Source organism: Bos taurus, chromosome 6 (genome assembly GCF_002263795.3).
Source record: "Bos taurus isolate L1 Dominette 01449 registration number 42190680 breed Hereford chromosome 6, ARS-UCD2.0, whole genome shotgun sequence".
NCBI lineage: Eukaryota > Metazoa > Chordata > Mammalia > Artiodactyla > Bovidae > Bos > Bos taurus.
This window is the reverse complement of record NC_037333.1, coordinates 17,414,222-17,441,226: the sequence shown is the minus strand read 5'-3', so window position 1 is coordinate 17,441,226 and position 27,005 is coordinate 17,414,222. Positions and strand designations below refer to the sequence as shown.

General features: G+C 41.9%; 1 long non-coding RNA gene across 2 annotated transcripts; it reads right to left on the bottom strand.

Annotated features, from left to right (window-relative positions):
• Positions 1-128: 128 nt before the first annotated feature.
• Positions 129-25,068, bottom strand: LOC112447148 (uncharacterized). Of its 2 annotated transcripts, XR_003035257.2 has the most exons (4): positions 24,926-25,068; positions 12,945-13,050; positions 12,611-12,714; positions 129-2,232 (listed from the first exon to the last, which is right to left on the bottom strand). It is a non-coding gene; the product is annotated as an uncharacterized lncRNA (long non-coding RNA). The 2 variants fall into 2 exon arrangements; XR_003035258.2 differs by lacking the exon at positions 12,611-12,714.
• Positions 25,069-27,005: the final 1,937 nt, after the last annotated feature.

Genomic DNA, 27,005 nt, shown 5'->3' with positions numbered 1-27,005 from the left:
TGCCATTGATCACAGCTTTGTTCTTTAAAGCAGAACTGAGGCAAATCCCACTTGAAAGGCTCTGCCAAGTCTCAGAGAGTCTTACTAATTCTTTAGATATAAACTGCCTAGGACATATGGACCATATCTCGAGACTTTTATTATTTTATTGCTTAGTACAACTTATAGAAGTTGTGCAAAAATAATATTGAGAACTGAGGGCAAAAAGAAGTGTGGGTGAAAACACAAGGAAAGAAGCTTATTACTTCTATTGCTATCACCTCAGTTACTAGAACTACTGAAATTAAAAAAACAATTGACTAATTTTCCTTCTTCTAAGAGACTCTAGCAATCTATGGCATGAACCACAGAGAACTGGACGATGTAGAAGCACAGGATGTAGAAATTCTACGATCCAAAGTCCAACCATAGGTCTTGTGGGAAACATAACCTTAGGTGTTAGAATTAATCAGTAGGGTAAAAATAACATTTTTGTGCTTTATCTAAAATGTTTAAAAATGCAATAAGCAAAGTAGCTCAGTCGTGTCCAGTTCTTTGCAATCCCATGGACTGTAACCTACCAGGCTCCTCTGTCCATGGGATTTTCCAGACAAGAGTACTGGAGTGGGTTGCCGTTTCCTTCTCCAGGGGATCTTCCCGACCCAGGGATCGAACCTGGGTCTCCAGCATTGCAGACAGACGTTTTACTGTCTGAGCCACCAGGGAAGGCACAATAAACCCTTTCAAATCTTTCAAGGTAATTGAAGTTAACTCCCACAGTTAGATAGAGCTTATATTCTTATGCATCAGTATATCAACATAGTATCAAAAAGCATTTGTTAATAAGGCCTTTCTTTCAGCAAATAAAATGTATCAAGTACCTTAAAATAAACATTTTGTTGTTCAGTCACTCAGTCCTGTCCAGCTCTTTGCAACCCCATGAGCTGCAGCACGTCAGGTTTCCCTGTCCTTCACTATCTCCTGGAATTTGTTCAAAACTTATGTCCGTTGAGTTGATGATGCCATCCAACCATCTCATCCTCTGTCATCCCCTTCTCCTCCTGCCTTCAGTCTTTCCCAGCATCAGGGTCTTTTCAAATCGGCTCTTCACATCAGGTGGCCAAAATATTAGAGCTTCAGCTTCAGCAACAGTCCTTTCAATAAACATGCAGGGTTGATTTCCTTTAGGATTGACTTGTTTGATCTCCTTTCAATTCAAGGGACTCTCAAGAGTCTTCTGGAACACCACAGTTCAAAAGCATCAATTCTTCAGTGCTCATCCTTCTTTATGGTCCAACTCTCACATTCATATTTTTATTTTTCTTTATTCTTCTGGGCTCCAAAATCACTGCAGATGGTGATTGCAGCCATGAAATTAAAAGACGCTTTCTCTTTGGAAGGAAAGTTATGACCAACCTAGACACCATATTAAAAAGCAGAGACATTACTTTGCCAACAAAGGTCTGTGTAGTCAAGGCTACAGTTTTTCCAGTGGTCATGTATGGATGTGAGAGTTGGACTATATATGTGAGAGGATGAGATGGTTGGATGGCATCACCGACTCAATGAACATGGGTTTGGGTGAACTCAGGGAGGCCCGGTGTGCTGCAGTTCATGGGGTCGCAAAGAGTTGGACACGACTGAGTGAACTGAACTGAACTGAACTCACATCCATACATGACCACTGGAAAAACCATCGCTTTGAATATATGTACCTTTGTCAGCAAAGTGATGTCTCTGCTTTTTGATACATTATCTAGGTTTGTCATAGCTTTTCTTCCAAGGAGCAAGCATCTTTTAATTTCATGGCTGTGGTCATAGTCTGCAGTGATTTTGGAGTCCAGGAAAATAGCCTGTCACTGTTTTCATGAAAATAACCACAGTTGAGTTAAAAAAGTTTTATTATTGCTTCATGGCAAGAATTTGTGATATTTTTGGCAGTGAGTTTGTTCCTCTGCCAAGGAATCCAAAGAAACTATTTCAAATGACCACCTTTTCCTCCATTTTTCACACTGTCACATGAAAAGTATTCAGATAAAGGCAGCTGGTAGGAGCAAGGCAGGAGGATGGGGCCTCTCAACTGTACGTGTAAATTGCTGTAACTCCCAAATAGCTCAGGATCTAGATGTTTGCTCCTTTTAAAATAATTTAACAGAACTTCTCTGGTGGGCCAACGGCTAAGACTTCATGCATCCACTGTAGAGGGCACAGGTTTGATCCCTGGTCAGGGAAGGTACTGCATACTGTGCAGTGCTGCCAAAAAATAAAGTAAAATTTAAAATAAATAACAGAATTTTAGACTTCATCTGACTTGTTTATTAACATAAGTGAAATATATAGGATATGCAAAGTTAATTTTAGTTACAATTTCAGAAGCCTCTTTTCTTTTTTTTTATTAAAAATTTTTTACATTTATTTATTTTTTTCTCTCTCTTTTCATTTTTTTATTTTTTTATTTTATTTTTTATAATTGAAGGAAGATTGCTTTACAATGTCGTGTTGGTTTCTGCCATACAACAATGTGAATCGGCCATAATTATATGCATAGCCCCTCTCTGTTGAGCCTCCCTCTCGTCCCCCACCCCACCCCTCTAGGTGAGCACAGAGTGCCAGGCTGGACTCCCTATCTTATACAGCAACTTCCCACCAGCCATCTATTTTACACATAATAGTGTATATACGTCAATCATCCCACAGTCTCCTTCCCCGACCGGGACCACGAGTCTTTTCTCTACATCTGTGTCTCCATTCCTTCCCTGCAAATAGGTTCATCTGAAGTTTCTTTTTTTGTTAATAGCTGTATTAGAAACTCTCAGTTTACTGAAGAAGTTATGTACCTTGTACACTCAGCATTTACTTGTTTTTACTTTCTTTTATTAAAGTACAGTATTATATGCTATCGGTATACAATAATAGTGATTCACAATTTTAATGGCTATACTCCATTTATAGCTATTATAAAATATCAGCTACATTCCCTGTATTGTACAATATGCCCTAACAGCTTATTGACTGATTGATTGCAGACTTGATCAACTTTATTTTACTCAGTAATAAAATACATATAGTAAAGTGCATAAAATGTACTAATTGTAAGCATTATAGTTTGAATTTTTACATATGTATATATCTTAATAACCACCACTGACATAAAACAATAGAATATTTCCTATAAAAGTCTCGTGCACTTTTTTCTCTTTTCCCTGATGGGTTGATCACTATTCTGACTTCTAAAAACATCTCTTAGTTTTGCTTGTTCTTAAACTGTATATAAATACAATCACATACTAGACCTCTTCTGTATCCGGCTTCTTTCACACAATAGAGTGTCTGTGAGATTTCTCCTTGTGTTAGAACTATTTTGGTTTTAATTGATGGGTAGTATTCCATTACATAAATTATCACAATTTATTTATCTGTTTGTGTGATAAGCACTTGCATTCTTTTATCTTTGGGATATTATGAATAAAGCTTCCATGAATATAATTTACAAATAAGAGAGTATATACATTCATTTCTTTGGAGGATAAAAGGTAGAATTGCTGTATCATGAAACATAACCCTAGTTGAAACTAACAAATGGTTTTTCAAAGAGATTATATCATTTTGCAACCCCCACCACCCTGTAGCTTATTTTGTACCTAATAGTTTTAACCAGAGAAGGCAATGGCACCCCACTCCAGTACTCTTGCCTGGAAAATCCCATGGACGGAGGAGCCTGTTAGGCTGCAGTCCATGGGGTCGCTAAGAGTCGGGCACGACTGAGCAACTTCACTTTCACGCATTGGAGAAGGAAATGGCAACCCACTCCAGTGTTCTTGCCTGGAGAATCCCAGGGATTCGGAAGCCTGGTGGGCTGCCGTCTATGGGGTCACACAGAGTCGGACACGACTAAAGTGACTTAGCTTAGCTTAGCTTAGCTTAGTTTTTAACCTGTTACTCTCCTACTCCTATTTTGCCCCCTTTTCCCTCTCCCCACTGGCAACCACTAGTTTGTCTCTATTCCTACGAATCTGCTTCTGTTTTGCTCTATTCACTAGTTTATTATATTTTTTGCATATCACATATTAGTGATATAAGTTTTTGTCTTTCTCTGTCTGACTCATTACACTTAGCATAATACCCTCTAAGTTTATCCATGTTGCTACAATGGGAAAATGTCGTTTTTTAAATGGCTGACTAGTATTCCATTTTACGTGTGTATGTATTAATATATGGTGTATATATATATATAGTGGAGAAGGCAGTGGCACCCCACTCCAGTACTCTTGCTTGGAAAATCCCATGGATGGAGGAGCCTGGTAGGCTGCAGTCCATGGGGTCGCTAAGAGTCGGACACGACTGAGCAACTTCACTTTCAGTTTTCACTTTCATGCATTGGAGAAGGAAATGGCACCCCACTCCAGTATTCTCGACTGGAGAATCCCAGAGACAGAGGAGCCTGGTGGGCTGCCATCTATGGGTCACACAGAGTCAGACACGACTGAAGTGACTTAGCAGCAGCAGCAGCAGCATATATATATAGACCACATCTTCTTTATCTATTTCATCCATTGATGACAACATAGGTTGCTTCCATATCTTGTCTATTTGTAAATAATGCTGCCATGAAACTTGGGATGCATGTATCTTTTTGAATTAGTGTTTCTGAGGGTAATTTTTCCTTGGCCGTATACCCAGGAGTGGAATTGTGGGTCATACGGTGCTATGCTTAGTCATTCAGTTGTGTCCAACTCTTTGAGACTCATTGGTCTTTAGCACGCCAGAATCCTCAGTCCGTGGGATTTTTCAGGCAAGAATCCTGGAGTGGGTTGTCATTTTCTTCTCCAGGGGATCTTCCTGACCCAGGGATCGCACCCACATCTCCTGTGTCTCCTGATGGGAAGCCTGGGTCATACGGTAGTTCTATTTTTTAGTTTGTTGTGTTTTTTTTTTTTTGGTCATGCCACATGGCTTGAAGGATCTCAGTTCCCTGACCGCGGTGGAACCTGGGCCACAGCAGTGAAAGCCAGAATCCTAAACACTAGGTCCCCAGGCAACTCCTTATCTTTAGTTTTTTGAGGAACCTCTATACTGTTTTCCACAGTGGCTGCACCAATTCACATTCCCACCAACAGTGTACCAGGGTTCCCTTTTCTCTACACCCTAACCAACATTTGTTAGTTGTAGCCTTTATGATGATAGTAATTCCAGCAGTTATGAGGCAACATCTCATTGTGGTTTTCATTTACATCTCCCTAGTGATTAGCAATATAATTAGCCATTGTATATCTTCCTTGGAAAAATATCCATTCAGGTCTCCTGCCCACTTTTTAATCAAATTGTTTCTTTTTTTGGCATTAAGTTATGTGAGTTGTTTACATATTTTGTATATTAACCCCTTATTGGTCATATCACTTGCAAATACTATCTCCTATTCAGTAGTCTGTCTTTTCATTTTGTTGATGATTTCCTTTGCTGTACAAAAGTTTTTAAGTTTAATTAGGTCTCAGTTGTTTATTTTTGCTTCTATTTCATTTGAGGAGATAGATTATGCCAAACAATTTATGTCAGTGTTCTGCCCATGTTTTCTTCTAGGAGTTTTATGGTTTCCGGTCTTGCATTTAGTATTTAATCCATTTTGAGTTTATTTTTTACATGGTGTTATAGAATATTCTAATTTCATTCTTTTACATGTAGCTGTCAGTTTTCTCAGCTCTGCTTATTGAAGAGACTGTCTGTTTTCCATTGTATATCTCTCACCTCCTTTGTTGTAGATTAACTAGCCACAAGCACATGGGTTTATTTCTGGGCTCTCTAGTCTGTTCCATTGATTTAGGTGTTTATTTTTGTGCCAGTACCATATTGTTTTGATTACTGTCATTTTGTAGTATAGTCTGAATATCCAGGGTGCCTGATTCTTTTAGCTCTCTTCCTGTTTCTCAAGATTGTTTGGGCTATTCAGGGTCTTTTGTGTTTCCATATAGATTTTAAAATTATTTTTCTAGTTCTGTGAAAAATACCTTTGGTATTTTTGAAAGTAATTGCACTGAATCTATAGATTGCCTTGGGTGGTATGGTCATTTTGACAACATTGATTTCTCCAATTCAGAAACACAGTATATCTGTCCATCTGTTTATTTGTTCTTCAGTTTCTTTCATAAGCATCCTACAGTTTTGGAATAAAAGTCTTCTGCCTCTTTACATAGGTTTATTTCTAGGTATTCTATTCTTTTCGATGCAATGGTAAGTGGAATTGTTTCCTTGAATTCTCTTTCTGATAGTTCGTTATTAGTATATAGAAATGCAACTGATTTCTGTATATTAATTTTGTATCCTGCGACTTCACTGAATTCACTGATGAGCTCTAGTAGCTTTCTGGAGCATCTTTGGGATTTTCTGTGTATAGTATCATGTCATCTGCAAACAGGACAGTTCTTTTCTTGATTATAGCTATATCAGGAACACCCAGTTTATTGAAGAAGGTATGTAGCTTGTGTTCCTAGCATTTATTTGTTTTTATTTTTAGGAACATCACAACTTGTTGTTGGGAGGTTATAAAGTGTGAGATATTAAAATACAGAAATTGCATAACATTTTCTTTCTTTCTTTCTTTTTTGGCCATACCATGCCTGGCTTACAGAATCTTAGTTCCTTGACCAAGGATTGAGCCTGGGCCCCTGCAGTGAAAGTGCTGAGTCCTAACCTTTGGACTGCCAGGGAATTCCCAACATTTTCTATTTTAATAATGCTCTGGTGTACTTTGGACTTCCCAGGTGGTGCTAGTGGGAAAGAACTCGCCTGCCAACGAAGGAGACATAAGAGATGTGGGTTCGATCCTTGGGTCGGGAAGATACCCTGGAGTAGGGCATGGCAACCCACTCCAGTATCCTTGCCTGGAGGATCCCATAGACAGAGGAGCCTTGCAGGCTACAGTGCACAGGGTCACACAGAGTCATACACGCCTGAAGTGACTTAGTGTGTAACACCAGAAAAAGCACTAACACATATTGTAAAATTAGAACTCTCTATACAATTCTTCCCTGGTGGCTCAGAGGTTAAAGTGTCTGCCTCTAATGCAGGAGACCCAGGTTCGATCCCTGGGTTGGGAAGATCCCCTGGAAAAGGAAATGGTAACCCACTCCAGTATTGTTGCCTGGAGAATCCCATGGACGGAGAAGCCTGGTAGGCTACAGTCCACGGGGTTGCAAAGAGTCAGACACGACTGAGCAACTTCACTTCATACAATTCTAAATAAAACAGTGATTAGCATGGTCAAATCATTTCCTTCTTTATTAGCACTTCTCAAATATTATTTAATAAATCTTTAGAACAACGCTTTTTAGGGATCATTCCTTAAATATTAGCATGCTACCTAAATGGGTCCTTAAGTTTCTTGACAACTAAGTAACTGTAAAGAAAAGTTGTTTTGAAACAATTATTGAACCTAGGTCTCCTGCATTGCAGGTGAATTCTTGACCTACTGACCCAGCAGGGAAGCCCAAAACACAGTAAAGCATTTGAAATCATTTGTGCTCTGAATGGCAATCAAACTTTTACCCTCTCACCTCCATGCCATTTTCACAGCTGAGTAGTGCTCGTTTCCCTTGTGCTCTAGGATGGAATCCTCTGGATTTTTGAAATGGGAATCAATGGGCAATAGAGAACCAGCATTAGTAATGATGAAGTTTTTATGGAACACTGAGTCTATTTTCATCTCGTTTCTATCGCATTTTATGGTCAGACAGTCTAGTTCAGCTGGCTATATCCAGTCTCACTGTTCAAGACAGACTAGCTAGGGGATAAAAATGACCAGGCTGTGCTCTCTAGAAGGCCAGCTTCATAGTTCTATTGCAAATAGGACTTGAGAAATATTTGTTCAAACCTCATACTATTCAATGTTGTTGATCCATTGGATCTGCCAATGGTTTTAGAATCATTTTTTTTTCATGGTCATACTTCTAGCAGTCAAGATTATTATTATCTTCTATTTGTCTTAAGATTAAGCAAGTGAAACAGAGGAAAGGAAAGCTATTTTTCATGAATTAAGGCATATAATGGGATAAGTATTAATTCAGATTTACTGGTTTAGGAATGGAGACTTGGCCATCTATTGGGCAGAATTCATATATACTGTGAATTCCTATCATATTTTTGTTTTCATTCTGTCTTTTGAAACAGTTGTCCATTGCCTCTCCAACTCATTCAGATTCATTTCAAAACAATCATGGTTGAGATCTGTATTTACTTAAAGCCAAAAATTCATTACTCTTCTAACCTGATATATCTGTAGACAATAGATTATATATAATCCATCTGGTAGCCTATGAATAATGCTTTTAAGTGACAACTTTTATTAATATTTGCTGGTTGAACTCATAGAAACATAACTTGAAATGATAACGCTTTCCTCTACTAATCCATAATGTTTTATCTGGTTCATTGGGGTTGTAGGTTTCAACACATAACTGCATATGCTTCCCATTCACCAGTTTTAAGAGAAAAGTCACTTCCCCAAGTGAAATGCAAAACATGCTAAATTAGGGACTTAAAATAAACATCTCATAAGATACACGCTCCTTGTTAAAATCTTAATCAAAAGCAAAATCCCAATGGATAAGTAACAAGGTCCTACTTTAGAGCACAGAGAATTTTATTCAATATCCTATGATAAACCGTAGTGGAAAAGAACATAAAAAAGAATGCAGATATAATGTATTACTGAATCACTTTGCTGTACAGCAGAAATGAGCATGACATTGTAAATCAATTACACTTCAATAAGAAAAATATTGATTAAAAAAAAAAAAATCCCAGCCCAAGCTTTGCAAATGTGGGCAGCACCAGAGGCATTTCTTCTCACTGTCAGAGATTTTGCAGCTTGGTATTTTCTATTTCCCTTTCCAAAGAAACATACAAGAAAAAAATTTTTTTTCAAGCTTAAGAGAAGAGTCCTGAGAGTGAGTTATTTAAACTCCCCTCCTATCTCCTAAACTGAGGGGCAGGAGAGAGCGCTTACGAGGAGAGGTTCTAGCAGGGCAGGATGTGGAGTGAACAACTGCTTGCAGACTCAGATTCGGAAGGGACCCTGGTGTTCACGGCTTCTGCCTTCCTGGATGTCTGCACGTGTGCTCATGGTATTTGAGGTTTGGGGGACGTCAAGTCAACATGAAGTATTTTCCTGCGTGATTGCATTCCTTTTCCACAACCTCGATAAAGCTCTATCACAGTCACTGATAATCTATAAAATGTGTTATGAAATGCGACCCTGTCTCACTGACATTTCACCCAAGGTCACACTTCCATCCTGGTTCACTTTCAAGAACCACTGCTGAGAAGCATCATTCTTCAGGTTAACAGCTGGGGTACATCCCATCATATCTTCTTACTGCAGGTCACCAACAAACACACTCCATCCTTAGGATGTTCCACAAAAGTCCTGAATGCTGTGGATCCTGCCTATCTCCCACTTCAACTCATACCCATCTCTGACTCACACATCCCATGACAACCACCCCGGCTTGCTTTCAGTTCCGCAAAGAGTCAAGCTTCCCCCATGAGACCTTTGCTGCTCCTTCAGCCCACGACATTTCCCAATGTCCCCAGCACTCACACTCTTCACACACACAGGCACATGTACACACGCACAGACTCTGCCAACTCCAAGTCCAGCCTTCAGCTATCAGCTGAATGTCATTTACTCAAAGTAGGGCCTTCCTTAGCCCCAAATCTAAACTAGGTTCTCCTATAACAAGGCCTCACAAAGTATCCTATACTTCTTTTGTTAGACATATCACTGTTTGAAAATGTATATTTAATCTGGTGGCTTGGTTTGAAAATTGCCCCCTTGCTGGATAATAGTAGGTTCCATCAAGGTAGGATGGATCTCTCATTTACCAGTGTAGTTCTGGTAACTAGCATGTAGCAAAGACTACATGCTAGTTCAAATATTAGTTGAAAAAATGAACTATACTTCTACATTACATGCCCAGAGGAAAGGTCTCAGAACATTTGGCCAACCATTTTCCAGATTCTCCGTCCCTGACCTTTGATGAGTTTTTTAAAAGGGCCAGAATGTCCCTTCTAATTGTCACTGAGCCAGGTCATGCCCAGAGATTGTTATCCAGCCCTGGTCACTCAGCCATTCTTCAGAAAAACAACTAGCTTGTTCTCTGCCTGGTTCTAGCAAAAGAAGGCTAAGTACAGGTGACCACAAACTCCCTGTGCGTGATAGGCAGAAGCTATCTGTATGCTTCCCTCTGTTCTCCATACAGATTGTACAACTTGCTCCACCTTCTTCTGGACATCTTCCTCTGCTTGCGCAGTGAGAAGGCATTAAAGAACTCCTGTACCTGTTTCTATGTGTTACGATAACTCCACTGTCGTTAGGTGGTGTTAAGGAATGTTATCTTTCAAAATGCCTCAAATCAAATCGTCACACATTGTTAAGCCTGAACTGTAAGGGGACCACATCATGTACATGCCTATTCCAATCCTTTGTCTACAGACTTCTCTAACTAGGAGAACTTAATGTGCATGCTAACTACTTTGTTGCAGGGTAGCTGTTGACTCGAGTCCTCTTTACGCAGCTAAGGGACAAGCTACGGCTGCAGCATGCCCAAACGAGCAGTGCCACTGGCCCTGATATTGACCAACACAGTCCTATCTCATGCTTTTCTGAAATTTCTGCACACGACATGAGACCACTGCTCAGCTATCAAGGATAGTCTCATGAGAGGAACTCGGTGGCCTTCTGTGGGCAGTCATCTGTGGACATTAGCGTGGCCCTGGAGCCACTTGCAAAAACAAACCCTAGCCCTAGGCAGGGTTTAGGTTATATGTGTCCCATCCACAGCTGGCATCTGACCCATGGCTGTAGCCACACCAGAGATCCCTCTTAGCATCCTCCAAGACCATAAGCATGACTAGTAACAGCTAGAAATGAATTATTGTTAGAAATTCTTACTCTAAGCCAGCTGACTTTACAGTTCTAGGGCCATTTATTTTAAGTGTAGTTCCCTTGAAGTTCTTAATAGTTCTTGGCTATACATAATTTATGGCTTCTATTTTTAAAGTGCTATCAGAAATCAATAAGAATACAAACACATGAGCTGTTTCAAATGTCCTCACAGTGACTGTCAACCCATGCCATGGTCTTTTCACCAAAGTGACTAGAACAATTGATGCCTTTTTAATGTCAGTTGTTTCACTCAGGTTGAGCCACAACTGAAAAAAAAATATTAACTAGTATTAAGGAAGAACAGTCTACCCTGGGACTTCTAACTCAGGATGAATCATTTAAAACATAGGTAGCACTCAGCAGCACTAGAGCACCATGGAGGTTTCAGTATACAGATTTATATTGTATAAATTATATTGATACTTACAATATATTATAATTATATTGGATATTTTTCCAAGTAGAAAATTTCATTTAAGTTACTGTCATGCAAGAAGCTTTCCAGTATTTTTTGAAGTCTTCAACTATATTTAGTAGTTTAACACTACAATGTGAAAATTGCTTTATTAATGTATGACCAATACCTTCATTGAGTCATTCGACAAACGTTTATTAAATGCCTCCTATATGGCAGTCACCATACCACAGATTGGTGCTACCATGATGAATACGTCTCCATCTCTGCCTTCAAAGTGTCTTCAGTCTACTCCATGTCCGTGTTTAAACTCCTCCTAAACTCTGGAGGATAGGCAATAGGCTCACTCGTCCCTACATCCTCAGTGTCCTGTCTAGAGCCTAGCACGAAGTAGTATACAACAAATGCTTCCTGAACAAATTAATAAATGCATAGATGAATGAATGAAGAAATAGAAACTACTGAACAAATATTTAAAGAGCCAAGCTGCCCAGAGACCACCAAACCAAGAAGTAATATTCACTTTTCTCTCTCTTTGGGTTTAGAAAACAGATGAGATATAGTCTTTGCCACCATTCCTCCCATTTGGCTTCCAAGTACTCTTGCCTGGAAAACCCCATGGGCGGAGGAGCCTGGTGGGCTCCAGTCCATGGGGTCGCTAAGAGTCGGGCACGACTGAGCGACTTCACTTTCAATTTTCACTTTCATGCATTGGAGAAGAAATGGCAACCCACTCCAGTATTCTTGCCTGGAGAATCCCAGGGACGGCGGAGCCTGGTGGGCTGCCCTCTATGGGGTCGCACAGAGTCGGACACGACTGAGGCGACTTAGCAGCAGCAGCAGCAGCAGCAGCAGCAGCTTCCGGTACCTGCCATTTTCTCATGAACGTAGTATTTCCCCTTGCTCTTCCATTTGTTCTATATAAGAAAATCACCTAGAGTAGCGCAAGGTCCAGGATGCTTAATTTAATAAGCAGGTAACAGCTGGGGCTGTCTCCCTTTCCATATCCCAAAGCAGGTTACATGGTCAGTTGCTGTTAGATTTTGATTTGAGATTCTTCTAATATGTGCATGTCCCTCTGTGCATTTATTAGACCAAGCCTGTGCTCCATGGGTTCCAAAAATTAGGCATCTCATGGGAAGCAGAATGTAACATAAAGGCCAGCTAATTTCTTGTGTTCCGAAATGCACTATTTAAATGAACGCCGGGTTTGAATGGGGCAATGGATTTGTCAGTACTTCTCTAGTGTCAGTGGCCCAGAGTCCCCCTTGTCCTACCTAGTCTAGGAAGAGCCTGAGTCAGTGACCACTCAGCAGGTTCCCTGAAGACACCAAGGCTCTATGCATTGAGCACCACACCCTGGATACTTCCACGAAAAGACCTAGGAAGAAATAGGGCTTTCTCAATTTAAACTGTGGGGAAAGTTCTAAATAACGAAAGAGACTGGTTAGCATATCGTCACTGCTCTAATGCAGATCATTAGCCTAAGTGTTTTTGTTTCTGTGTGTGAAGCAATCACAGTTCACGAATATTATAACAACTGTGTAGATCAGAAAAATCTCCAAGGGTTCTCTAACAAAAAATTATTCATTGATTTCACTAAAAACTTACCCACAAGGTGACAGACAGCAGATTAGACAATGAAGACAAGTGTGGACCAGCTCCTTCTGGAGGGGCTCACAATCAAGAAAGGGAACAACTCCATATGGATTCAGTGCTGTGGAAGAAATGACACAAACCATTCTCAGGACGCAGAGGAAGAGCAGCCTCCTGAGTTTCAGACAAAGGAGGCTGTGTAGCTCAGCACTTCAGAGGACAAGCCCTGGCGACAGACTGCCCTGCCCCACAGCTCACCAGCGAGACTCAGAGGGTATGAGGATTAAGCAAGACAGTGCAGGTCAGGCAAATGGGAAACACGTAACAGCTGTAGATCCTCTCCCCAAACGAAGATGCCCAGCTCATTCTGTGGGCTTTCCAGGTGGCGCTAGTGGTAAAGAACCCACCTGCCCATACATGAGACATGAGACACAGGTTCCATCCCTGGGTGGAGACACAGGTAATCAAGTTAAAATGAGATCATGAGTGTGGTCCCTAATCCAACATGATCCCCTGGAGGAGGAAATGGCAACCCACTCCAGTATTCTTGCCTGGAGAATTCCATGGACAGAGGAGCCTGGCGGGCTACAGTCCATAGTTTGGCAAAGAGTCGAACATGACTGAAACGACCTAGCGCGCACACAGCTTGTTCTACCCATTGCTAATTTTGAAATTAATTAAAAAAATTTTATTTGGAGGATAATTGCTTTACAGTGTTGTGTTGGTTTCTCCCGTATAACAACATGGATCAGCCATACGTGGACATATACCCCCTCTCTCTTGAGCCTCCCTCCCACACGACCCATTGCTGTTTGAAATGTTATCTTTGCCTCATGTATATCTCTGCCTCATGCATATCTCCACTTCTCCCCTCATTATTGAATATTCATTCCCTTTCTTCAAATCTTTATCAAAAATCTAAATATATATTGTGTACTAACTGCTAATAGCTGTTTCTAAGACTACTGAGAATATTTTCTCCTCAACCTCCCAAAAAGATTAGGCTTGAAAGAACTTTGTTCCCGAGGGCATAGCCAACTGAAACTGGCCCCAGATGCAACACCAGGGAGTCCTTAAGTCCCCCGGCACCTAGGCAACCAGTGTTCTCAGTACATACAGGTATGCCCTTTGAGCCCCAGGAGAGATGGAGGGACTCCAACTGACAAATTTTAGGGCAGGATCCCAAGCAATTCCAAAGACCTATTTACTCCCAAAGTCCTCTTTGGACTACAGTTTGGAGATGCGAGTGGAAATGGAAAGGTTTTCTTCCTTCTTCGTTTTCCATAGAGAAGGAGGGAGATTTCTCAGTTCCAGATGTAGGAGCACGCTGGACTTCCTTGATCCCCACCTCGCTCTTCCCCAAGCAAGGAGGAACGATGTCTCTGATTTGCAACATAGGGAAGAAGTATCAGAATTTATCTTCCGTCCCTTTTCCTCTATTTTAGAGGCTCTGGTCTCAGGATGTTACAGGTGGCACTCTGTCCTCTGAAAAAAGTTGTGTTGAAGTCCTGACCCCCCAGTACCCCAGAATGGGACCTTATTTGGAAACAGGGTTTTTACACAGTTAATCAAGATAAAATGAGGTCATGAGTGTGGTCCCTAGTCCAACATGACTGAAGTCTTTATAAAAAGGGAAAATGTAGACATAGACAGGGACACACACAGAGGGAAGGCCGTGTGAATAGACGGGGAGAATACTGTACGATGAGGAAGGCAGAGGTGGGGGTATGCTTCCACAAGCCTAGGAACACTCGGGGCTAGAGAAACAGGAACACGCAAGGCAAGAGCCTTTCCCTACCTGTCTCAGAGGGAACATGGTCCTTGATACCTTGATTTCAGACTTCTGGCCTCCAGAACTGTTGGACAGTAAATTGCTGTCATTCTGAGCCACCTAGTTTGTGGCACTTTGTTATAGCAGCCCTAACAAACTGATGCACAAGACAAACATTTACTTTGTCCACTCTGCTGTATATGACCTGCTGCTGCTGCTGCTGCTGCTGCTGCTGCTGCTGCTGCTAAGTCACCTCAGTCGTGTCCAACTCTGTGCGACCCCATAGATGGCAGCCCACCAGGCTCCCCCATCCCTGGGATTCTCCAGGCAAGAATACTGGAGTGGGCTGCCATTTCCTTCTCCAATGCATGAAAGTGAAAAGTGAAAGTGAAGTCGCTCAGTCGTGCCCGACTCTTAGCGACCCCATGGACTGCAGCTTACCAGGCTTCTCCGTCCATGGGATTTTCCAGGCAAGAGTACTGGAGTGGGGTGCCATTGCCTTCTCCGTATATGACCTAATCCTACGAAAAACAGCCTGCATCCATCTCCACCTGCGATGGAGAAGCTGGAATCAAATGGGAGTGAAGCAGGTGAGGCAGGGAGGTGGTGAAACATACTAATAGACCTAATAACGAGCTTCCTCTAAACAGCTGTTGTTGGTGGCAAAGCCAACATTTTAATGTCCTCTCCTTGCTAATTTTTTTTCTGAATTTGAAGCAGGGAGAACAGTCTGATTTTCTGACCAAAACTCCAAATTTAGGCTGAGATACAGGTGCCACTAGTGGTAAAGAACCAGTCTGCCAATACAGGAGATATAAGAGATGGGGGTTTGATCCCTGGGTCTGGAAGATTCCCTGGAGGAGGGCATGGCACCCACTCCAGTATTTTTGCCTAGAGAATCCCAGGGACGGAGGAGCCTGGCAGGCTGCAGTCCATGGAATCACAGAGTCAGACACGATTGAAGCAATTTAGTACGCACACACACATAGTTTATATGTACATTAACTCATTTAACTTTCACAATAGCCCTATAAGAGAAGATGTCCTGCTATTATGCCCAATTTACAAATGAGACAGCTCAAGTCGAGTAACCTGTTCAGGTCAAGTAACTTACCCAAGGACAGTGAATGCTAAGGGTTGCTTGTAGGCAGCTTGGGGCCAGAGTCTGTCCCGGCTGCCTCTGCAAAGGTTACGTTGCAAGGAGCAAGTCCTTAAATGGTCCCATGAAAAGAATCCCACGGCTAAATACGTGAGGAGAACCCTCCGTGAACAAAAGTAAACTTTTCTTTAAATTTTCCTGATCTTCTCAGAGCCTTTACAATACCACTGTGCCATGTGACTCGATCAGGATACAGAGTAGTGTTTGACCACAGAGCACTTTTCAGGGAACATCTCCTGGGACGAATGCTCTGAGGATCACCAGTTTGGGAAACACTGAGAGAATATGTAAGGTGGGAGGTACTCTTTTGTTTGGATACAGCTCTAGGATTTTAAAATAATTTCTACATGCAATTCAAATACTCATAAATTCTTTCCTTTAAATTTTACAGAGAGAGAGAGAGAGGTTTACATAGTAAGGCTGGGCCATGAGTTCTGGGAGCCGAAGCTGACACAGACCCAGGCCATTGCAACACCCAACACTCTGCTGTAACAGAGCTACAAAGCAGAGCTGGCAGAAGGCAAGGCTCCGTCTCAGAGGGAGAAAGGGGGTGATTTCACGGAGGCTTGAAGGCGAGGAGGGACCTCAGGCAGTCATTCTGGATTAACTCCTTTAGGCCTAACTGCTTTGATTCTGCTCCAGGAGGGTGTTAGAAACCCCTGTGGCTCTAGAGGGCATTCTGGTCTCAGTTTGTCAGGGGCATTATTCCCACAGCTAAGCAGAGATCACAGATTGGTAGCCCCTAGGAAAGATGTGCGGATAAGGCGATGGCACCCCACTCCAGTACTCTTGACTGGAAAATCCCATGGGCGGAGGAGCCTGGTGGGCTGCAGTCCATGGGGTCACTAGAGTCAGACACAACTGAGCGACTTCCCTTTCACTTTTCACTTTTATGCATTGGAGAAGGCAATGGCAACCCACTCCAGTGTTCTTGCCTGGAGAATCCCAGGGATGGCAGAGCCTGGTGGGCTGCCATCTATGGGGTCGCACAGAGTCAGACACGACTGAGGCGACGCAGCAGCAGCAGCAGCAGGAAAGATGTGAGCAGCAGATGCCTGTTTGGCCAGCACAGTATGGCTGGTCGGTGTATATATGTGTGTGTGTGTGTATGTCTATGTGTGTGTGTGCTCAGTCACTTCAGTCGTATCCAACTCTTTGTGACCCTGTGGACTGTAGCCTACCAGGCTCTTCTGTCCATGAGATTCTCCAGGCATAGGCGTAGGCTGCTGTGCCCTCCTCCAGGGGATCTTCCCGACCCAGGGATCGAACCCATGTCTGTCTCCGGCATTAGCAGGGGGGTTCTTTATCACTAGTGCCACCTGGGAAGCCCGTGTACGTGTAGTGTGGGTTTTAATTTAACCCATGTTCTCTTGGGCCTCACTTTCACACGCGTTTTACTCACCGGTCTGGTCCCTGAAGACATCTGAGTCTCCTCTAGGCTGACGTAGCCATGACACACCTGAAAGGTATGGCGCCTTTTCTCGTCTGTCGACATTTCAATAGACAGTGTCATGGAAAACATCAGGGAGTTAGGTCCCTGATGGGGAAACCTGAAATACCAGTTTGGAAATGGTCGTCTGATGCTTCCCAAGTTAGTTACGGCAACCTCCCTCCAAAACGGATTCCCACTCCAAGGCAGTGGCATACGTCTCTATACTAGCCCTGCCTCTAATATTTGAGTTCAGTAACTTTTATAATGGATTATCTTAAATATTACATTAAACCTGGCAAATCTGTCATCCTCTTAAATATGCTGCAAAAGAAGAAACATAGGATACCAAATAATTTAAAATATAATCTTTAAAAATCTTTAGATGGTGATCTACAGGCCATTTTCCTGAGGGCCTTTTTATGTTTGTTTTAAAAATCCCTCATAGCTCTGGTTGTTCTTCTGTACTCGGGTGGTTGTTTCATTAATGTTCAGAAAGTAAACGCTGTATGTTTGCATTATATTATGGTTCTAGCCACTTGAGTGCAATAAAATGTATCCCTACTTACAGCCCCCTTAGTAGAGGTGTGACCATGAGAACTAGCCTGTGCCTCTTTGTAATTATGGTATACAGGGTCTCCCTGGAGTAGGAAATGGCAACCCACTCCAGTATTCTTGCCTGGAGAATTCCATGGACAGAGGAGCCTGGCGGGCTAGGTCACTGGGGTCACTGAGAGTCGGACACGACTAAGTAGCTAACGCTTTCACTTTTGTACAGGGTCTGGGTAAAGATACCAACAGAAAGCGTTTCACCTTCTCTTCTCAAGGGGGGCAGAAGTAGGAAATCATTCTCTTGATCTCCCCAAATCAAATTCAGACCCCAAGGCTCTAAGATATGCTGCAAACAGAACTGGGTGTTTTCTTCCTCCTTAGTCTGAGACATCACAGAATTCTGCAAAGCAGCGCTGCAACAATGCCCTAACAGCATGCTTCCCTGCTTCTCTTCTGGGCTTTCCTGTCTGCCTACAGGCTGGGTGGTGATAAGATGCCAGCAGAGCATGTGCCATTCAGCTTTGCACACGGGCTGGTGAGACACTGCTCTCCATTGGCAAAAATCCTGTCTATGCCCTCCCCTCCCAGGGCAGGAAACTTTGTTCAAGCTCCTGGGTTGAGAGAAACCATGGTTTAAATGTTTATAGGTGAATGGAAAGCAATGTGTTGGAAAGGGGTTGGGGGGCAAGAGACTCCACTTTTCTTTATAAAGCCTGCACTGTTTGATTTGGTAACTAAATATTCTCACTCGAAACATATTTAGATTCAGGGACTTTCCTGGTGGTCCAATGGTTAGGACTCCATGCTTCCACTGCAGGGGGTACTGGTTTGATCCCTGGCTGGGGAACTAAGATCTTATGTGGTGCAGGAAAAAAAAAATTTTTTTTGATTCACCCTTGAATGAGTTGCTACCCCATTGCGTTGCTCCCTTCTGCCAGCAAAGCTTCCTGAAAGAGCTGTCCGTATTTCCTATCTCTTCTTTTAAACCTCCTGTACAATGCATTTTATGTATTTTTAAATTGAGGTATAGTTGATTCATGATATTATATGTTTCAGACGTATGACATAGAAATTCACGATTTTTAAAGGTTATATTGAATTTATAGTTACTACAAAATATTGGCTATGTTCTGCTGTATAACACAACCTTGTGATTTGTTTATTTTATACACAGTAGTTTATATCTTGTAACCCCTACCCTATCTTTTCCCACTCCCCCCTCTCCTCTGTCCACTGATAACTACCAGTTTATTCTACACATCTGTGAATCTTTTTTTGTTATACTAACTAGTTTGTTTTATTCTTTTAGATTCCACATATACAAGTGATGTCTGAGTGCCAAAGAATTGATGCTTTTGAACTGTGGTGTTGGAGAAGACTCTTGAGAGTCTCTTGGACTGCAAGGAGATCCAATCAGTCCATCCTAAAGGAAATCAATCCTGAATATTCATTGGAAGGACTGATGCTGAAGATGAAGCTTCAATACTTTGGCCAACTGATGCGAAGAACTGACTCCCTTGAAAAGACCCTGATGCTGGGAAAGATTGAAGACGGGAGGAAAAGGGGAAAACAGAGGATGAGATGGTCGGATGGCATCACCGACTTGATGGACATTAGTTTGAGCAAGCTCTGGGAGTTGGTGATGGCCAGGGAAGCCTGGTGTGCTGCAGTCCATGGGGTCGCAAAGAGTCGGACACGACTGAACAGACTGACAGCACTTGTCATATGTGTATATATACATATATATATATATACACACACACACACACACACAAACACGTGTGTGTATTAGTCACTCAGTTGTGTCCAACTTTTTGTGACCCTGTGGATTGGGGCCCACCAGGCTCCTCCGTCCATGGGATTTTCCAGGCAAGAATACTGGAGTGGGTTGACAGTCCCTTCTCCAGGGGATCTTCCTGACCCAAGGATCGAACCCAGGTCCCCCATATTGCATGCAGACTCTTTACCTTCTGACCCACTGGGGAAGACTATATATATATATATTTTTTTTAATTGAAGTATATATACCATGTATTTTGAAAAGTTACTTGTGTCAGTTTTATCCAGTATCTGCAAACAAGTCTTAAATATTCAACTGGCACTCCCACCCCACTCCCAGTGGAACCCACTTTCAACTTCTTTGCTATTTTTACTAGTAATTATTGACATATTTTTATAGGATAGTAATGCTGTTTCTATGGAATGAGGTTCGTGACATTGTACAGGAGACAGGTATCAAGACCATCCCCATGGAAAAGAAATGCAAAAAAGCAAAATGGCTGTCTGGGGAGGCCTTACAAATAGCTGTGAAAAGAAGAGACGTAAAAAGCAAAGGGGAAAAGGAAAGATATAAGCATCTGAATGCAGAGTTCCAAAAAATAGCAAGAAGAGATAAGAAAGCCTTCCTCAGCGATCAATGCAAAGAAATAGAGGAAAACAACAGAATGGGAAAGACTAGAGATCTCTTCAAGAAAATTAGAGATACCAAGGGAACATTTCATGCAAAGATGGGCTCGATAAAGGACAGAAATGGTATGGACCTAACAGAAGCAGAAGATATTAAGAAGAGATGGCAAGAATACACAGAAGAACTGTACAAAAAAGATCTTCACGACCTAGATAATCACGATGGTGTGATCACTCATCTAGAGCCAGACATCCTGGAATGTGAAGTCAAGTGGGCCTTAGAAAGCATCTCTATGAACAAAGCTAGTGGAGGTGATGGAATTCCAGTTGAGCTATTTCAAATCCTGAAAGATGATGCTGTGAAAATGCTGCACTCCATATGCCAGCAAATTTGGAAAACTCAGCAGTGGCCACAGGACTGGAAAAGGTCAGTTTTCATTCCAATCCCAAAGAAAGGCAATGCCAAAGAATGCTCAAACTACTGCACAATTGCACTCATCTCACATGCTAGTAAAGTAATGCTCAAAATTCTCCAAGCCAGGCTTCAGCAATACATGAACCGTGAACTTCCAGATGTTCAAGCTGGTTTTAGAAAAGGCAGAGGAACCAGAGATCAAATTGCCAACATCTGCTGAATCATGGAAAAAGCAAGAGAGTTCCAGAAAAACATCTATTTCTGCTTTATTGACTATGCCAAAGCCTTTGACTGTGTGGATCACAATAAACTATGGAAAATTCTGAAAGAGATGGGAATACCAGACCACCTGACCTGCCTCTTGAGAAACCCATGTGCAGGTCAGGAAGCAACAGTTAGAACTGGACATGGAACAACAGACTGGTTCCAAATAGGAAAAGGAGTACGTCAAGGCTGCATATTATCACCCTGCTTATTTAACTTATATGCAGAGTACATCATGAGAAACGCTGGACTGGAAGAAACACAAGCTGAAATCAAGATTGCTGAGAGAAATATCAATAACCTCAGATATGCAGATGACACCACCCTTATGGCAGAAAGTGAAGAGGAACTAAAAAGCCTCTTGATGAAGGTGAAAGAGGAGAGTGAAAAAGTTGGCTTAAAGCTCAACATTCAGAAAACAAAGATCATGGCATCCGTTCCCATCACTTCATGGGAAATAGATGGGGAAACAGTGGAAACAGTGTCAGGCTTTATTTTGGGGGGCTCCAAAATCACTGCAGATGGTGACTGCAGCCATGAAATTAAAAGACGCTTACTCCTTGGAAGGAAAGTTATGACCAACCTAGATAGCATATTCAAAAGCAAAGACATTACTTTGCCAACAAAGGTCCATCTAGTCAAGGCTATGGTTTTTCCAGTGGTCATGTATGGATGCGAGAGTTGGACTATGAAGAAAGCTGAGCACCAAAGAATTGATGCTTTTGAACTGTGGTGTTGGAGAAGACTCTTGAGAGTCCCTTGGACTGCAAGGAGATCCAACCAGTCCGTTCTGAAGGAGATCAGCCCTGGGATTTCTTTGGAAGGAATGATGCTAAAGCTGGAACTCCAGTACTTTGGCCACCTCATGCGAAGAGTTGACTCATTGGAAAAGACTCTGATGCTGGAAGGGACTGGGGGCAGGAGGAGAAGGGGACGACAGAGGATGAGATGGCTGGATGGCATCACTGACTCGATGGATGTGAGTCTGAGTGAACTCCGGGAGTTGGTGATGGACAGGGAGGCCTGACGTGCTGTGATTCATGGGGTTGCAAAGAGTCGGACACGACTGAGCGACTGAACTGAACTGAATGCTATTTCTTAATATACTTTAAACATTTTCTAAACACCTCCTGTTACAGAAGGTAAAGTATGTCATGTCTCTCTCTCACACACACACAACTTCCCTTTCCTGCTTCATCCCCTCCATGTAAACTTATTATAATTTTTTACTAAATCGGCTCTTGTTTACATTGCTATGTCCAGTAAAGATTCTCTGTTTAACCCAGATGCATGAATATTTCCTTTTCATACAACATTTTGTTTTTCCTGGAGTTGAAATTGCCTTTGCTTAGCTTCCCATGTGTTTACCATTTATTGTTTCTCTGAATGTTTCAATAGACTTGCTGAATCTTTACCAATAATTTTCCCCAGATGTTCCAACAAATCGGTTTCATTTTTCATTTGGCGCCCTCCCTCTGAAAGCCTCTCTCTTCTTTTCTAGGCAGGAGAGGTTGGTTGTCCTCTAGAAAAGTCTAGTGCATGGCTGTCTTTTCACTCCTCTCCTCTGTTGAAATCCCTTACATTAATCAAAGTGGGATAACTGCCATTAAAAGCAGATCCCAAACGTATAAAAAGGCACACTACCAATGGTTATTTCCTGTTCAGGGATATGAACTGAACTGTGACCCCCTCTCTCACTAAATTCATGTGTTGGAGCTCTAACTCCAATATGACTGTATTTGGACGTAGGGTTTTTAGGAGGTAATTGTGATTAAATGAGATGATTGGAGGCTTTATAAGAAGAGGAAGAGAGAATTCTCTCTGTCTCCACCATGTGAGAACACAGCTGTCTGCAAGAAAGAAAGAGGGCACTCCCGAACACCGTACCTTCCAGTGATCTTGGGCTTCCCAGCCTACAGAACTGTGAGAAATGTCTATGGTGTTTCGTTATAGCAGCCTGAGCAGACTAAGACAGTGCCTTTTTACTGGATGATTCTGGAGATACCAGTCTCTGTCAGTCTTTTCTCGTGTGTAATTTAGATTCTTCAAAGAAAGTCCGCCAATATACTTTACAATCTGTGGACAGAATTCCAGGAGCACAGCCCGAGAAAGGAGTCTAAAAATTATAATTCAGTATGAAAATTTTCACTTAATTCCCACCTTTATAACTCCATGTCTTGTTCTATCCTTATCTCTGTGTCCCAAAGTCTAGTCTCTCTCTCTTAATCCAGTTTCTCCAGAGAATAAAACTCTTTGGGCAGGCTGGAGGTGCATGGAGTTGTAGTCCTCTGGGCAGGTCATATAAGGGAAGGAATCAGTTAGATCAATTATTCTATAAAATTTTTCAACCGCTACCCCTGTTTCTATCCAGGAAGATTAACTTTACCTTCTGTAGTACCTTCTAGACCCAAGTACAAAACGTCTGAAGAGTTCTACATAGCAAATGGACTTGTTCATCATCAAAGCACCCCAATTCTTCCACTGCCGCCCAGTCACATAGGCGTGTACCCACCTCATCTACTAAGTCAAGTCAAGTTCTACTTTTTCAGGTGCTTCTTATCTTCCAAAAATTGTTGGCATTGCTGATCTGCTGCTGTCTCTTTTCCTATAGTCCTGACCCTGTGAGTTATTATCTCTTGTTATCCTTTGCTCTTATTCGGTGGAGCTATATTTAAGTACAACCCACTCTCTGGAGAAGAAAATGGCAATCTACCCCAGTATTCTTGCCTGGAAAATTCTATGGACTTCTAGAGGAGCTTGGTGGGCTACAGTCCAAAGAGTTGGACACGACTGAGTGACTAAGCGTGCATGCACACACACACACACACACACACACACACACATTGAAGTACATGCTAAGTCGCTTTAGTCATGTCTGACACTGTGCGACCCTATGGACTGCAGCCTGCCGGGCTCCTCTGTTCATGGGATTCTCCAGGCAAGAATACTGGAGGGAGTTGCCATGCCCTCCTCCAGGGGATCTTCCCAAGCCAGGGACAGAACCCTCGTCATATACATGCATTGGCAGGTGGGTTCTTTACCACTAGTGCTACCTGGAAAGTCATATTTAAGCACAGTCCTCAAGTAGTATCCTCAAGCCATTTTGGCAATCCATCTCAGCTTCAATCTTCCCAGAAACTGTTCTTACCAAGGTTGGCAAAGATCTCCATTGTTGCCAATTTAATGGAGGCTTTTCTAGCCTTATCTTACCCAACTACACAGCAGGAGATGAGATTATTGACCCCTCTCTCCTTCACACAATACCACCCCTACCCCAAGTATCTCCTAGTTTTTCTCCTACATTACTGGTTCTAAATATCTTTTTTTTTTTTTTTAATTGGTTTCTCCGTCTCTGCATGATGTCAAAATGTGGACATTTCCCAGGTCTTAATATTGGAACCTCTCTTTCCTGGTCATGCCTTTACCTTGGGTAGCTTCATCCACTCTCATAGTTTTAACTAATTCATCATGATGAATATTTCCAGACCTCACCTCTCCTTAGGTCTATGCTCATCTATCCAACCATCTTTTTGATATTTCTTAGACAACAGATAATTATTTCTACTCATTCAATCAATAAGTATTGGGTACTTAGTATGTGCCATAGAATATTCTAGGTTCTTGGGCTATACTAGTATCAAATTACTGTCCTTCATCCTGCTTACATTCTAGTGAGAGGAAAAGAATATTAACAACTGACCATATAAAAAAGAAATAACCTGGTGGGACTGTGGTTGGGACTCTGCACTCTCACTGCTGAGGGCCTGGGTTCAGTCCCTGGTTAGGAAACTAAGATCCCACATGCTGTGCAGGGTGCCCACCCCCACCCCAAAAATGGGGGTGATGAAATAAAAGTGCTATGCAAGAAGACAAAGTAGAGTGCTGGGTATGGCAGAACAGTCGTGGTTTTAAATAGGGTGATCAGCATAGACCTTAACCAAGATGCCAAAATTCAGGCTAAGGTTTGGAGGAGGTGAGGTCAGGAAGATAGTTAACTTACCTGTAGGAAGAGCATTCCCCAAAAAAGGAAGATACACTGCAAAGATCCTGAAGTGGGAATGTACCTGGTATGTCCAAGGGATAGCAGGAGAACAGCGCAGCCGGAAGGGAAGGAGTGAGGATGTGTGCAGGAGACAAGGTCATGACTTTGGCTTTTCCCTGTAGCTAGAGGTGGAGTCGCTGGATGGCTTACATCCAACGTTGAGTTACAGTTTAAGAGGCTCCTCTTGCTGCTGCCCAGAGAGCAGATACCGTAATGGAGTATGAGGGAGACCAGGTAGGACCCTCATTCAGAAATTTCAAACTTAACACGTGCAAAATTGAATTTAACAATTTTCTTCCCGAAATCTCTTCTTACCCACAGCCTTCCTTATGTCAATAACTGACCCCACCCAGAAGCTAAAGCTACACACCTAGGAGTCATGCTTGTTTCTTCCTTTCCTATTAACTTCTCCTTAAATCCATTAACAAATCCTATCCTTAACCTGAGCTCCTCCCCATCAGCAAGCCATTATTTCTGGTCAACAACAGTTTTCTCCTGTCTCTAACAAACGACAGCAGCCAAGTCAAATAAAGTTCTTGCCTTTGTGACAATTACGGGGGTCTCCAGCTCTGGAGCTGCCAGCTGCTGCCGGGACACATCTTCTGATGATGAGGGGCATCCCCTCAAGTCATCATTCTCCCCTCATTCTCCAAAAAGTAAAACGTTTTCCATTTTATTCAATTTTCAGTTGAATAAAATGAATAAAAATTTATTCAATTTTTTGTTCTGTTTTATTAAAAGGGAAAAAATACAGAGATGATCTTCTAAAACAAGTCATTGTGGTAGAAACCATCAAAACAATTCAGAAAAATCAGAAGAAACAGTAATACAATTTTCCATTTGGGGAAGGGAGATAAACACAACTACTAAAGCATTCCTTTGCTTCTTTCTCTCTGCTACCCAAGTTCTATTTGTACTTAACAAGGCCAAACTAAGGTTTTTGTTTTCTTTTTTGGCCTTCTTAGGAAATGCAAGGATTTTTCCGTTCTTTTTTCCCAGGTCACTGTAGTCCTCTACAATATAGCTGGCTGACTTTAATTTTTCACCATAATCCCACTGGATTTCCCTCCCTATTTTCTCTAGAGAATGTCATTTGAGTACATACTGCAGTGCTAAAAAGGAAATTTTAGTTGAAAAATTTTTTTAATCACTGATAACTACTCAGTGAAGCTGAGACACTGGAAGACAGAAAATGATTTTTTTTTTTGCTTCCAGATGTGTTTTCATTTGTGGCAACTATGCATCTACCCTACTGTGGGCACTGTGAAAGCTTCATGAGAGGCTGTCAGAAGATAACTAACAAATTGCCTTGCGAAAAGAGGTCTCGATTTGCTTTGCTTTATTGACTGCTTCATCTGTTTCCTTAACATTTCTGCAACTTGAAGCATTTCTGCTTATGCAAAGGAAGAACTGCCTAGCAATTAAGAGCGCTGCAGCTCTGAAGCCAGTTGCTTAGGTTTAAATCCCAACCTGACTATTTCTTTACTGTGTGATCATATGCAGATCACTTTTATCTCAGTTTCCCCATGTTAGTGACAGAAGGTTGAGATATGCCCAGCACATCCTAAGTGCAATGTAAGTGTTAGCTATGTTTAAGGGCTAGGTACGCATTTATTGCTAGGGATCAAATGAGAGGCAAGACCGATACCATCTTGCCCTAGGGAGATTTCTAGCTGTAGGACTTAAGCAAATGACTTAGCATGAGCCTCAGTCTAATTATTTGTAATCAAGTGTTTTTCTCACAGGATTGTTATGGGAATCACATGAGATATGCCAAGGAAAATGTTTAATAGGGTGGGGTGAGTATTAAACACTGGATGTGAGCTAATACTGTACAGCAAGACAGGCAGATAATTAAACATCCTAAAAGACGCAATAGCTTATGATGAGAGAAATTTAGGGTGCTATAGGAGTGCCCACTAGGGTATCTAAATTGAGTCCAGAAAAATAAGGAATTCGTGAGAAAAAGAAGAGGAAAAGGGTTCCCAGAAGAGGAAGCCAGAGAGCTTACTGGTGTAAACAAACTAGATGTTTAATG